The sequence below is a fragment of the Octopus sinensis genome, linkage group LG18, assembly GCF_006345805.1.
Source record: "Octopus sinensis linkage group LG18, ASM634580v1, whole genome shotgun sequence".
NCBI classification, from domain to species: Eukaryota; Metazoa; Mollusca; class Cephalopoda; order Octopoda; family Octopodidae; genus Octopus; species Octopus sinensis.
In genome coordinates, this window is record NC_043014.1 from 6,757,596 (window position 1) to 6,772,595 (window position 15,000).

Sequence of the window (15,000 nt, forward strand, 5' to 3'; positions counted from 1 at the left end):
TTAAGTTTTGTACTAGTTAATGAATTGCTCCTATCTCTCACTACTTTCATATATATACATATATAAATAAACATGTGTGTGTGTGAAGGATTTTATATGAACAAATCGACCCTAGAACTTATTTTCTTTTAAGCCTAGTACTTATTCTATCGGTCTCTTTTGCCAAACCGCTAAGTTACAGGGACATAAACACACCGAGACCAGTTATCAAGCTGTGATGGGTGGACAACACAGACAGAAAGACACACAAATATATATATATATATATATATATATACGGTGGGCTTCTTTCAGTTTCCGTCTACAAAACCCTGTCACAAGGCTTTGGTCATCCCAAGTTTATAGTAGAAGACAATTGCCCAAGGTTCCACGCAGTGGGACCTTTTTTCTGTCAAGGGCCTATATGCCCCTTTATTAGACTATTTTCCTTAGTCATTGCAAGGTGATCGTCATAAGCTTTAAGCTTATATAAAAATACCGTTATTATTATTTACAAGATTGTAAATTACAACGCTGTATAACAAAACCATTAGCACCAAAAGCATATATATATATATAATATATAGCAAGTGAAAAACTGATTTTATATTGGATTGGTACCCACTACACTCTCGGAGTGGTTGGCGTTAGGAAGGGCATCCAGCTGTAGAAACTTTGCCAGATCAAGATTGGAGCCTGGTGCAGCCTTCTGGTTTGCCAGACATCAGTCAAATCGTCCAACCCATGCTAGCATGGAAAGCGGACGTTAAACGATGATGATGATGATATATAGATAGGTAAAGAGAGAGAGAGGGACATGTACTTATATACATGTGTGTGTCTGTGTGTCCTCAATTAAAGAAAGCAACTTACAAACAAGAACACTTGACTAGAATTTCATGACAAAGTGGTGAGGCAGATGGTGGTGGTGGTGGTGGTGGTGGTGGGGCGAGTAATAGAGGGTAGTCTTGAAACAGAGAGGGTGGAGGGGTGTGGAACTGGGGTGGATTTTAAAGCAGGGAATTTGACAAAAGGGTGGATGTCAGGCAAAAGAGTGATAATAAGTAGGATCTTTGCACCCCTACCTGCCCCCCCCTCTCTGAAGTTGTGGGAATTGTGAGTAGGTTTGCCTCTGGTATGACCTGAGATGTTGCCCCCCACCCTAGAAAAGGTATTTGCTGAGTGTGGGGTGGGAGGGCATTGTATGTGAGGGTGGGTGGGACAGTGTAATGGTTAATAAAGAGGGATGAGAGAAACAAATGTTAGAAGTGGTTGGGTGGGGATGAGTGTAAGGGGGGAGGTAGAGAGAGGGGGAGAGGTGAAGAAAGAAAAAAAGAAAGAAATGAAGGAAGGAAGAAAGAAACAGAGAGAGGGAAAGAAATAGAGAGGGGAAAAAGAGAGGGAAAGAAAGAAAGAAACAAAGAAAGAGAGAGAAACAAAGAAAGAGGGAACAGAAAGAAAGAAAGAAAGGAAGGAAGGAAGAAAGAAAGAAAGGATGGAAGAAAGAAACAGAGAGAGAGAGAGAGAGAGAACAGAGAGAGTGAGAAAGAAACAATGAGAGAAGGGGAAAAAGAGAGGGAAAGAAAGAAAGAAACAGAGAGAGAAAAAGAAAGAAAGAGAGAAATGAAACAAGAGAGAGAGAAAGAAAGAAAGAGAGAAATGAAACAAGAGAGAGAGAAAGAAAGAAAAAGGAAGGAAGAAAGAGAGAAAAGAGACAAAGAGAAAAAGAGAAACAAGTATAAAATAGAAGAGAAAGAGAAAGAAAAGAGAGAGAGAGACATAAAGACAGAAGAGAGAAAATGAAAGAGAAAAAATGAATAGAAAAAGAACAGAAAATATGAGGGAGATTTAAGGACAGAAACAAGCTTAAGAACATCAACCCACCCACCCACCCATGCCCATCCACCAAATTAATATTCTTAAAAAACAGTCTCCCCCCCCCTTAACCGATTTTTTATGAACCAAGGCAGCTGTTGAGTTTTGCTAGCAAAACTAAGTTAACAGGATTTAAGTATGTGGCCGGGGGGGGGGGGGTTCTCTGGTTCCTTCCCCCCACCCATACACCCCCTCCTTGCTATCAAAACTAGAACGAAAAACACAAGAACCAAGGTCACTGGCTCCAGACGGGTAGAAATAGCAGCAAAATTCCATTAAATCACTGTCTTAAAATATACACATAGACATACATAGATATGTTTCTTTATTACCCACAAGGGGCTAAACACAGAGGAGACAAACAAGGGCAGACAAACGGATTAAGTCGATTACATCGACCCCCAGTGCGTAACTGGTACCTTGACCACATAAGAAAAATAATTGGTTTGCTGATTTCTATAAACAAGAGCCACAAATTCTTGTTAGATTCATTTGTCCAGAACAGCTTTGACTGAAGAGATACAGCAATGTTGAAACACCAAGTGTCCCAAAGTCCCCTCACTCTAAGGAATCAAGTGTGTTAGGAACACATACCTACCCGAAAGGAGTTGTTCCCCAATGGTGAGACAGAACAACCATTGGCATATTTACTTTCAAATCTGCCAAAACATTTTAAGAATGAATATGTATATCACCATTCTGATTCTTGCTTTTCACTGTACACATGATTTATATTATATATATATAATCATCATCATTTAACGTCTGTTTTTCATGCTGGCATGGGTTGGAAGGATTGACTGGGAACTGGCAAGCCAGGAGGCCACACCAGACTCTAATCAGATCTGGCAATGTTTCTACAGCTGGATGCCCTTCCTAATGGCAACCACTCCAAGAGTGTAGTGGGTGCTTTTTACGTGCCTCTGGCACAGGAACCAGTCAGGCGGCACTGGTATCAGCCACATTCAGATGTTGCCTTTTATGTGCTACCGGTACAGGAGCCAGTTGGGGAGGAGCTAGCATTGACCACATTCGGATGGTGCTTTTTACATTCCACCAGCACGGGGAGCCAGTCAGGTGACACTGGCAACGACCACACATGAATGGTGCTTATTGCATCCCAGCAGCACAAGAGTCAGTGAGGCAGCACTGGCAACAACCCAAGCATGAATGGTGCTTATTGCATGCAACGAGCACAAGAGCCATTTTTGATTGTGATTTGATTTTTGATTTTCGACTTTACTTGACTCAATGGGTTTCCTCAAGCACAGCGTGTCGCCAGAGAATTCAAAGGTACTTTTTAAATGGTCTGGTTATGTGACACTGGTGTAGGCCACAGCTGTGATCTCCATTTACTTGTCGGGTCTTCTCAATCACAGCATATCTCCAGAAGATGCATTTATGTGAGAGTTATGTATATGTATAAATGACAATGATGTATGTTGGTCTATTAAACATGTATGAATGTGTGTGTGTACATATTTCTATGCATTTTGAGTGCGTTTATGATATGCATAAACTTGTTTGAATGTGTGTGTGTGTATAAGGAGGTGGGGTAGGAAGAGTAGAAGGACGGGAAGGTGGTGTAACACAAAGATCGGTAATTAGGGCAATTACATAAGAAAGTGACATTAAGAGTGATGGAGGTGGTGGTAGTGTTAAGTCATAAATTATGTTTGAGAAGGAGAGAGAGGGAGGGAGGGAGGCAAAAAACACAGTGGTATGGTGAAGGAGGTAGTATAGAGCTTAAAGGCGGCGAACTGGCAGAACCGTTAGCACGCCAGGCGAAATGCGTAGCCGTATTTCGTCTGCCGTTACGTTCTGAGTTCAAATTCCGCCGAGGTCGACTTTGCTTTTCATCCTTTCGGGGTCGATTAAATTAAGTACCAGTTACACACTGGGGTCGATGTAATTGACTTAAACCCTTTGTCTGTCCTTGTTTGTCCTCTCTGTGTTTAGCCCCTTGTGGGTAGTAAAGAAATAAGTATAGAGCTTAAATAATAGACAGGCATAAAACAGTGAAGCCTGGTAAAGTCTTCTGGCTTGCCAGCTCCTGTCAAACCTTCTAACCCATGCCGGCATGGAAAAACGGATGTTAAATGATGATGATGATCTCACACACACTCACACACATTATAATTCAATTCAGTATTTATTTTCTTTCTTTTTCTCTAAGCTTGATACTTATTCTATCAGTCACTTTGCCGAACTGCTAAGTCACGGGGACACACTAATACCGATTGTCAAACAGTGGGGCGGAGGGACAAACGTAGACAGATACACACACACACACACACACATATATATGTACCAGCGAGCTGGCAGAAATGTCAGCACGCTGGGCGAAATGCGTTGCCGTATTTCGTCTGTCATTACGTTCCGTGTTCAAATTCTGCCGAGGTCAACTTTGCCTTTCATCCTTTCGGGGTCGATAAATTAAGTACCAGTTACGCACTGGAGTCGATGTAATCAACTTAATCCCTTTGTCTGTCCGTGTTTAGCCCCTTCTGGGTAGTAAAGAAATATATATATATATATATATATATACATATGACAGGCTTCTTTCAGTTTCCATCGACTATTGTTTTATCATTTTGTTATTTTTACTAGTCTTCTCTCTCCTCTTTCATTTTTTTCTTTCTCTCCTCTTTATTCTCTTTCTTTTTTCCCTTTTTTCTCTTTCTTTCATTCCTCTCTTCCTGTTTCCAATTTAACCATACTAATACACTCCCTATTTCTGGGTCATTTTAAATACAAACCTTTGACCCTGCAACACTGTATATAAATTCCCTGCTGGGAACGACCAAGTTTAAAAACCAGCTGGATCTCACTCCTAAGGGAATCTTACATTGATTATAAACTCTATATTTGGAAGAACTCATATTAAACTCTGTTGGACTTTCGGATTTTATTCAAAGAATATTGGAAAATTACACATATATCCAATTATGCCTAAAAATGGATTTACAAATTCAGTACCCATACATATCTTACACCTATTTTCTTTCCTCCACCTCACTCTCTTTTGTATCACATTGAAACTAACTATGACTTAATTTTCCCTCTCACACTGTCTCTGATGAAGGGATATTATTAATTAATATCCTAGAAACAGCTGTAAGACCATCTATCTATAAATGCTCTAATATCTATACAGCCTTGGTTTTTTATCTTATTACGTAAAAAATTATTATATATATATATATATATATATATATATATATATATTATATAGTAACCAAACAAGAAAGCACAAAAAAACACAACAACGCGAGGACGTGGAACAAATATAGTATTATTGGACGCTCAGGAAAGAAGGAGGGTTTAACGTTTCAAGCGGAGCTCTTCGTCGGAAACATCCAGAGAAGGGAAGACAGAGGAAAAAAAAAATCGCCAACGGTACACACGAGGTCACACTTTTATATATATATATATATATATATATATATATATATATATATATATAATAAATTCTTTTTATAGTGGATCTCAAAGCACGTATAAAGTTATAAATAATAACAGTATGTAAATATTGGCACGGGAAGTTAGTTTTTTATCTATGTGACTTTCTGGTTTGATCCGACTGTGTGACACCTTGGGCAAGTATCTTCTGTCAGGGCAAGGGATTGACCAGAGCCTTGTGGGTGAGATATAACAAACATAAAACTAAATGAAAGCCTGTTTGTCGGACTGATTCCTAGTTTGGGGTGACAGACTTGGTTTAACACCTGTTGTTTAACCCTTTAGTGTTCAGATTATTCTGTTAAATGTGATGTTTGTTTATTTAAAATGGTTTGAATTAATCATGCATTATCTTGTAGTTTAGAGATTTCAGTGATGTGATAGTTTAGTTTTAGAATGACATGGTAGGGCTGAGGTGAGAGATCTGGTCAGTTTCAATATAAAACAGGTTAAATATTTTGGCCAGATATGGCCGGTTTGAATGCTAAAGGGTTAAATAAGGCCTTTGGGGTGAATTTAGCAAAGTCCATTCTGTTGTTGCAAGCATTTGGGCCAAAACACTGGTCCAAACATAATTTGCACCCTTATTCCAAACCAGTCACAAAGATCCTGAAAAGATCAATGGTGTTGCCTCACCTTCTATGAGTAAAACAGTAAAAAAAAATAAATAATTCTACTCTTCTCCACATTGTCATCATCCTTATCACCACCACCACCATTTTAATCATCACCACCACCACCGCTACCATCATTATCATCATCACTTTATAGGAGCACTCCGTCGGTTACGACGACGAGGGTCCCAGCTGATACGATCAACGGAACAGCTTGCTCGTGAAATTAACGTGCAATGATGCTGAGCATTCCACAGACACGTGTACCCTTAACGTAGTTCTCGGGATAATCAGCGTGACACAGAGAGTGACAAGGCTGACCCTTTGAAATACAAGTACAACTCATTTTTGCCAGCTGAGTGGACTGGGGCAACGTGAAATAAAGTGTCTTGCTCAAGGACACAACGCGTCGCCGGGAATCGAACTCACAACCTTACGATCATGAGCCGAATGCCCTAACCACTAAGCCACGCGCCCTCACTTTATCATCACTACCACCACCACCGATATCATCATCATCATCATCACTACCACCACCACCGCTACCATCATCATCATCATCATCATCATCACTACCACCACCACCACTATCATCATCATCACTATCACCACCACCACCACCACCGCTATCATCAATCTTTCTTTACTGCTGCAATCTCTCTCCACTGCTGCCAAACTGTATGTAACCTGCTTTGCAACTTTTGCAACCAGGTAACTGATGTCTCTAAAGACCAACTCACAACAACAATGGCTTAAACAATTTTCCTTCTCTTTATTTTTGCTCTGAAACAGCGTTTCTTAACTGCGGCTCATATGACCTTTGGGGGTCCCTGTAAGATTTTTGTTGTTCAAATTTATCTGCAATAAATTAGTTATATTTCCATAATACACAAAATACTCTTTACTCTCTTTTACTTGTTTCAGTCATTTGACTGCGGCTATGCTGGAGCACCGCCTTTAATCAAGCAACTCGACCCAGGGACTTATTCTTTTTTTGTAAGCCCAGTACTTATTCTATCGGTCTCTTTTTGCTGAACCGCTAAGTTATGGGGACATAAACACACCAGCATCGATTGTCAAGCAATGCTAGGGGGACAAACACAGACACACAAACGCATATATATATATACATATATACGATGGGCTATTTCTTTACTACCCACAAGGGGCTAAACACAGAGATGACAAACAAGGACAGAGAAACGGATTAAGTCGATTATATCGACCCAGTGCATAACTGGTACTTATTTAATCGACCCTGAAAAGATGAAAGGCAAAGTCGACCTCGGCGGAATTGGAACTCAGAACGTAACGGCAGACAAAATACCTATTTCTTTACTACCCACAAGGGGCTAAACACAGAGGGGGCAAACAAGGACAGACAAACGGATTAAGTCGATTATATTGACCTCAGTGCGTAACTGGTCCTTAATTTATCAACCCCAAAAGGATGAAAGGCAAAGTCGACCTCAGCAGAATTTGAACTCAGAATGTACTGGCAGACGAAATACCTATTTCTTTACTACCCACAAGGGACTAAACATAGAGGAGACAAACAAGGACAGACAAACGGATTAAGTCGATTATATCGACCCCAGTGCATAACTTGTACTTATTTAATCGACCCTGAAAGGATGAAAGGCAAAGTCGACCTCGGCGGAATTTGAACTCAGAATGTAAAGGCAGATGAAATATCGCTAAGCATTTCGCCCGGCATGCTAACGGTTCTGCCACCTCGCCGCCTTTGCACTAGCTATTACCAGCATCTCAGAAATGGTCCTGGTGGCCCAACAGCTTTCCCTACCTTTGTATTCTTAAGTTTCATCATCATCATCATCATTATCGTTTAGCGTCCGTTTTCCATGCTAGCATGGGTTGGACGGTTCAACAGGTGTCTAGGAAGCCAGAAGGCTGCACCAGGCTCCAATCTCGATCTGGCAGTGTTTCTACAGCTGGATGCCCTTCCTAACGCCAACCACTCCGTGAGTGCAGTGGATGCTTTTTATGTGCCACCTGCTCAGTGCCAGACGAGGCTACATAAAACTCCTAACATAAGTAGTTTATTCCTCTTGGCACCCCCCCATCTCTCTCTCTCTCTCATACACACACCCTTCATTCAGTGACATTTCCATGCCCCTATTTTCCAGCTATTTCTGGGGACAAATACATAGATATCACTTCTATACACAGATCTGTTTCGTCTCATACAAAAGTCCCACTTGTCCCCTTCTCTGCTATAAATTTCAACTCTAGCCTTGGGCTGACCAAATCCTTGTGAATGGATTTGGTAGATGGAAACTGAAAGAAGCCCATCGTGTATACATGTGTGTGTGCACGCACGCGTGTTTATATATATATGTGTGTGTATGTCATCATCATCATCATCATTTAACGTCCGCTTTCCATGCTAGCATGGGTTGGACGGTTCAACTGGTGTCTGGGGAGCCCGAAGGCTGCACCAGGCCAGTCAGATCTGGCAGTGTTTCTACAGCTGGATGCCCTTCCTAACGCCAACCACTCCGAGAGTGTAGTGGGTGATTTTATGTGCCACCGACACAGGTGCCAGACGAGGCTGGCGAACGGCCACGCTCGGATGGTGTTTTTATGTGCCACCGACACAGGTGCCAGATGAGGCTAGCAGACGACCACGCTCGGATGGTGTTTTTATGTGCCACCGACACAGGTGCCAATGTATTTATGTATATCTATGCGTAAGTCTATCCCCGCACCACCACCATTTGACAACCAGTGTTGGTGTGTTTACATCCCTGTAAATTAGCGGTTCGGCAAAAGAGACCAACAGAATAAGTACCAGGCTTAAAACACAAGTACTGAGGTTGATTCATACAACTAAAAGTTCAAGGCAGTGCCCCAGCATGGCCGCAGTCTAAAAGAAAAAAAACTATAACTATAAAACTATATAGGTGCTGGAGTGGCTGTGTGTTAAGTAGCTTGCTTACCAACCACATGGTTCCGGGTTCAGTCCCACTGCGTGGCACCTTGGGCAAGTGTCTTCTACTATAGCCTCAGGCTGACCAAAGCCTTGTGAGTGGATTTGGTAGACGGAAACTGAAAGAAGCCCGTCGTATATATGTATGTATATATATTTATATACTCTTTTACTTGTTTCAGTCATTTGACTGCGGCCATGCTGGAGCACCGCCTTTAATTGAGCAACTCGACCCCGGGACTTATTGTTTTTGTAAGCCCAGTACTTATTCTATCGGTCTCTTTTGCCGAACCGCTAAGTAACGGGGACATAAACCACCAGCAATCGGTTGTCAAGCATGCTAGGGGGACAAACACAGACACACAAACACACACACCACGCATATATATATATTACACATATATATGACGGGCTTCTTTTCAGTTTTCCGTCTACCAAATCCACTCACAAGCTTTGGTCGGCCCAAGGCTATAGTAGAAGACACTTGCCCAAGGTGCCACGCAGTGGACTGAACCCGGAACCATGTGGTTGGTAAACAAGCACTTACCACCACACAGCCCTCCTGCGCCTATATATATTTATATGTGTATGTGTGTGGTGTGTATGTTTGTTGTGTGTGTGTGGTGTGTGTTGTGTGTGTGTGTCTGTGCTTGTCCCCCAAACATCACTTGACAACCAATGCTGGTGTGTTTACGTCCCCGTAACATAGCAGTTCGGCAAAAGATACTGATAGAATAAGTACTAGGCTTACAAAGAATAAGTCCTGGGGTCGATTTGCTCGACTAAAGGCGGTGCTCCAGCATGGCCGCAGTCAAATGACTGAAACAAGTAAAAGGGATAAAAGAGACATAAGAAGCATTACTGTTGGGGCCATTACGTCTTCATTCTTCCCGATCTTCTGTCAGCAGCGTTTCAGATTTATTATCAATTCCGTTATCTCCTTGGACATCTGTTGTCCCCATGCTGTGTCTCATAATAGGTCAACCCAATGAAAATCTCATATTCAGAGAGTTTAGCACTTACTACCATATGAAGGAGGTTTATATTTCACTATTATTACCGTAATTATAGGTAGTAGAGAGATTTCCATTTTTTATTGCTGTCAATTTAGTGCCAAAAATATTGCTCTCTTATCATTACCTGGACTTTTAATCTTATAAATGTATGTGTGTGTGAGCAAGCATATATTTATGTGTGTGTTCATGTGTGTGTGTGTGTGTGTAACATCTTTGTTAGAAAATTACTATTTTTAAATCTCATAACGAGAGATATTCAGCAACAGTACTTTGTAGTAAAGATTGTTTGCCAACATAACATGGCAGTCCTGGTTTAGGACGGATGTTGCTGTAATTTAGCCCCAGGAGACATCGTCTCCAGCTGGCTATATGACCGATCCGTGTCCTTATATTTTCGGACAAGGGAATCTAGCACCCCCACTCAGCTGAAAACAATATCTGTGTATGAAGATTTCCTGATGAAGGGAAATAATCTGGAAATCGCGATATGCAGATATTGTTTTGAGCTGAGTGGGGGTACTAGATTCCCTTGTTCGAAAATATAAGGATACAGATCATGTCAGCTGGAGACGATGTCTCCTGGGGCAAAATTACAGTAACATTAGTCCTAAACCAGGACTGCCATATTATAGTTAAGTTAAGTTAATTTTTTGGCTCAAAAAGCAAAAAGCAAGGCCATGTAGGGGGACATGGAGTTATGTACAGTGTGGTGTTCATGCAAAGAGTTCAGGCTATTTCTGGACAAGAGAGACTTTGAACCGAGCGGTCGTCGGCATCTTCACTATCTCGTCCGGCAGCTTATTCTATGGATCCGCAACCCGGACGGAGAAAGCCCCTCTCCTTCGATTGAGATGAAATCGTCGCAGATAGAGCTTTTCGGAGTGACCCCACAGCCGACGCTCTGGAGCAGGAGTGAAGAACAGCTCTTTCAAGAGGTTACACTTTCCACTTATGATGTTGTGAGCAAGAATGAGATCTCCACGGCGTCGTCGTTTTTCTAGAGAATAAAGGTCGAGCGTCTTCAGCCTTTCTTCATAAGACAAATGCTTGAGACCAAGAACCATGCAGGTAGCCAGCTTCTGGACTCTTGGCAAACAATCTTTATGATCATCGTTGTCTGTTAATGGCCATCTTCCATGAGTTTGATGATTTGATTAAAGATCCAATGGATCCGAGAGGAAAGCATCATGCTCCAGCATGGTCTTTGTTGGGCACGGATTTCACAGTCAGATGCTCTTCCTCACGCCAGTCACTTCACGCCGAAAGCGTGTACTGCTTAAACATATGCATGCGTATACACATGTATGTATAAGTGTGTGTGTGTGTTGGGGGGGGGGGCGCTTATAATTGATAATCATCTGAAGTTACAGAATGACTTTAAGGGCCGAAAATTCTAAGCACAAGGGCCAATGCACTAAACGCTCAGCCCGAGTCATTCTGTCACTTCAGACAGTTGTTAACAATAGAAAAAAAGCATGTATATACATACATAAAGTTAATCCAAACATGAAAACACAAAGAGAAAACACAACAACGCGAGGACGTGGAACAAATATAGTATTATTGGACGCTCAGGAAGGAAGGGAAGAAGGAGGGTTTAACGTTTCGAGCGGAGCTCTTTGTCGGAAACATAGGAGAAGGAAAGATCCAGAGAAGGGAAGACAGAGGAAAAAAAAAATCGCCAACGGTACCCACGCGGTCACATACATACATACATACATGTATATATCATCATCATCCAGTGTTTTAAATCCGGGTTTTGTCCCCGTTAGTGGGGGTGGCCAGATCTACCACAAAGCCATAGCAACCGAGGTAGGCAGGTGCAGCCCACCCCAACCTTTCAGCTGGCTGGTGCTCATTCTCCTTTGCTATTACCATGGGGCTTTTTTGGAGCTGGATTTTCTACGAGGAGCATGCCCTTGCTTAGCCCCAACCACAGTTTCTTTCAAACATTTTTTTTTAAAAAGTGTATTCTCAGAATTGTCCCTCTATAATAATAATAATAATAATAATAATAATAATAATAATGGTTTCAAATTTTTTCCACAAGGGCAGCCATTCTGTAGGAGGGGATGTGTCAAATACACCAACCCCAGTGCATAACTGGTACTTAATTTATCAACCCTGAAAGGATGAAAGGCAAAGTCAACCTCGGTGGAATTTGAACTCAGAACGTAATGGCAGACGAAATACGGCTAAGCAATTTGTCCAGTGTGCTAACAATTCTACCAGCAAACCACCATAATAATAATAATAATAATTAATTCGTTTCTTGGCCACAAGGGCAAACAAAAATCAAATAAAACATGTAAGGACAAAATACAGGACGAAAGTTACAAAAAGGGGTTTGTCCGTTTGAAAGGGCCGTGTAAAAATGCAAGATAACAAAGAAAATAGAACAAGTAAAAACTCCCAATAGGGGGAGGCGCTTCGAAAGGTTAATCGTGGAAAAACCCATAAAAGCCACGGGAGCCTGGTCAAAAGGGGGGGGAATAATAATAATTTCATTTATCTGCCACAAGGGCAAAGGGTGAGGGGGGACAATACAGAGACAGACAGACGGACATAAATTGTGTGTGTGGGGGTTACATATAATAATGAAATAAAAAAAAAAAACGTATACATGGTATATGCTGGAAAAAAAAGACATATGCACAGCCTACAAAGGTAATATATAAAAAGGGGGGGAGATGATAGATGTGGCCCTCCTGATACAGGAGCACCTCTAAGGATAATCAAGGAACCCCATTGTCTGAGATTTCCCTGAAACCTCAGGAGCAAGGGTCTTCTCCAATTCCTTCTCAACCGACTCATAATAATTTTTTTTTTTTTGCCCACAACGGGCTGAACATAGAGGAGACAAACAGATTAATTCGATTACATTGACCCCAGTGCGTAACTGGTACTTAATTTATCGACCCCGAAAGGATGAAAGGCAAAGTCGACCTCGGCGGAATTTGAACTCAGAACGTAGCGGCAGACGAAATACCTATTTCTTTACTACCCACAAGGGGTTACACACAGAGGGGACAAACAAGGACAGACAAAGGGATTAAGTCGATTACATCGACCCCAGTGCATAACTGGTACTTAATTTTATCGACCCCGAAAGGATGAAAGGCAAAGTCGACCTCGGCGGAATTTGAACTCAGAACGTAGCGGCAGACAAAATACCTGTTTCTTTACTACCCACAAGGGGCTAAACACAGAGGAGACAAACAAGGACAGACAAAGGGATTAAGTCGATTACATCGACCCCAGTGCGTAACTGGTACTTAATTTATTGACCCCGAAAGGATGAAAGGCAAAGTCGACCTCAGCGGAATTTGAACTCAGAACATAGCGGCAGACAAAATACCTGTTTCTTTACTACCCACAAGGGGCTAAACACAGAGGAGACAAACAAGGACAGACAAAGGGATTAAGTCGATTACATCGACTCCAGTGCGTAACTGGTACTTAATTTTATCGACCCCGAAAGGATGAAAGACAAAGTCGACCTCGGTGGAATTTGAACTCAGAACGCAGCAGCGGACAAAATAACACGAAGCATTTCACCCGTGCCAACGTTTCTGCCAATAATAACGATCCTATCTACTTTAGGCACAAAGCCTGAGATTTTTTGGGGAGCCAGGGGTTAGTTGATTACTTCGACTCCAGTGTGTAACTGGTACTTACTTCATCGACCAGTAGAAAAAAAAAAATAAAAGAAAGGCGAAAGAGACCTTGGTGGAATTTGAACTCAGAACAAAGTGCCACTAAGCATTATTGTCAGGTGTGTTAACGATTCCGCCGGCTCACCACATTCATAACGATGATAACGACAACATATTAATTATTATTATTATAACCCTTTCTACTAAATGCACAAGGCCTGAAATTTGTGGGGGTGGGGAACAAGTCAATTTCATTGACCCCAGTGTTTCACTGGTACTTAATTCATTGACCCCGAAAGGATGAAAGGCAAAGTTGACCTCAGTGGAATTTGAACTCAGAACGTAGCAACTGGTGAAATACCGCCAAGCATTTCGCCTGATGTGCTAACGATTCTGCCAGTTCACTGCCTTATATGATGATAATCCTTTCTACTATAGGCACAAGGCCTGGAATTTAAGGGGAGGGGCGATAGTCAATCACATCGACCCCAGTACTCACTGGTACTTAATTTATCGACCCTGTAAAGATGAAAGGCAAAGTCGACCTCTGCAGAATTTGAACTCAGAACATAAAGAAATAATAATAATAATTCTTTTCTATTCTAGGCACAAGGCCAGAAATTTTGGGGAAGGGAGCCAGTTGATTAGATTTACCCCAGTATGTAACTGGTACTTAATTTATCGACCCCCAAAGGGATGAAAGGCAAAGTCGACCTCGGCAGAATTTGAACTCCAAGCATAAAGAAATAATAATAATAATAATAATAATAATAATAATAACAACAACAATAATATAATAATAATAATAAATAATAATGATGATGATAATAATAATAATAATCCTTTTCACAAGGCCAGAAATTTTGGGGAAGGGGACCAGTTGATTAGATTTACCCCAGTACGTAACTGGTACTTAATTTATTGACCCCCAAAAGGATGAAAGGCAAAGTCGACCTCGGCAGAATTTGAACTCCGAGCATAAAGAAATAATAATGATAACAATAATGACAATAATAATAATAATAATAATAATAATGATGATGATGATAATAATAATAATAATCCTTTCTGCTGTAGGTCACAAGGCCTGAAATTTTGAGGGAGGGCATAAGTCGATTACATTGACCCCAGTACGCAACTGGTACTCATTTTATAGACACCCCCACCGAAAAGAATAACAACAACAACAACAACTGCAAGATGCCAAGCCGCGTTAATGACAACATCTGTAGCAACAACAACAGCAAGAACATCGACTACAACCATGACCACCACCACAAAAACAACAACACTACAATCACGCCAATACAAACATTATGACCACATCAATGCAAGAACCACAACAACAATAACAATACAAACACTATGTTTACTACTACTACTACTACTACTAGTACAGCACTCATGAGACAGTAACCATAGCTACATAAAAACCCCACCCCCCTCGC

At 41.3% G+C, this 15,000-nt stretch overlaps 1 protein-coding gene across 2 annotated transcripts in view; it reads right to left on the minus strand.

Annotated features, from left to right (window-relative positions):
• Positions 1–15,000, minus strand: part of LOC115221645 (probable pterin-4-alpha-carbinolamine dehydratase) — a 43,354-nt gene that overhangs the window by 11,470 nt on the left and 16,884 nt on the right. The window lies entirely within an intron of this gene.